This window comes from Anser brachyrhynchus (assembly GCF_964034855.1).
Source record: "Anser brachyrhynchus genome assembly, chromosome: 15".
In the NCBI taxonomy this organism is placed as follows: Eukaryota; Metazoa; Chordata; class Aves; order Anseriformes; family Anatidae; genus Anser; species Anser brachyrhynchus.
Window position 1 is genome coordinate 12,408,916 of NC_137733.1, and position 451 is coordinate 12,409,366.

Below are 451 nucleotides of genomic sequence, written 5' to 3' on the forward strand. Positions count from 1 at the left end.
CAGCTGACAGGCAAACCATCACACCTCCCAGCAGATAAGGGCCAGAAAAAGCAGGGTCTAGGAGAAGAATCACAGGAGAAACGGGCAGATACCAAAGAGGAAATCCAGCTACTCACTCAAAGACCCCACTGTGACAAGGGCCAGCTGCTGGGCTGTTTGCAGATGTAGCAAGAAGCCTGATGTGTTTTTAAAGAAAAGATTTCTAAGAAACCTCTTAAAAGTTTTCTAGTCAGGAGTTGGTGCTACCAAGACCCTGTCACCAAATTCACGTCCTGTATGCCACTGACCTTTCTGAAGCTCCTCCCGCATAAAGGCCAAAATGGCTCTGCACACATCTGGCCACAGACAGGTCATCCACAGGAGCTTTGTTTAGAATAACAAGAGGATGAAGAACAGGGAGAGAGGGATGTCAAGCTACACTCAAGGCAGCGTGGAGCAGAGAAAGGCACGG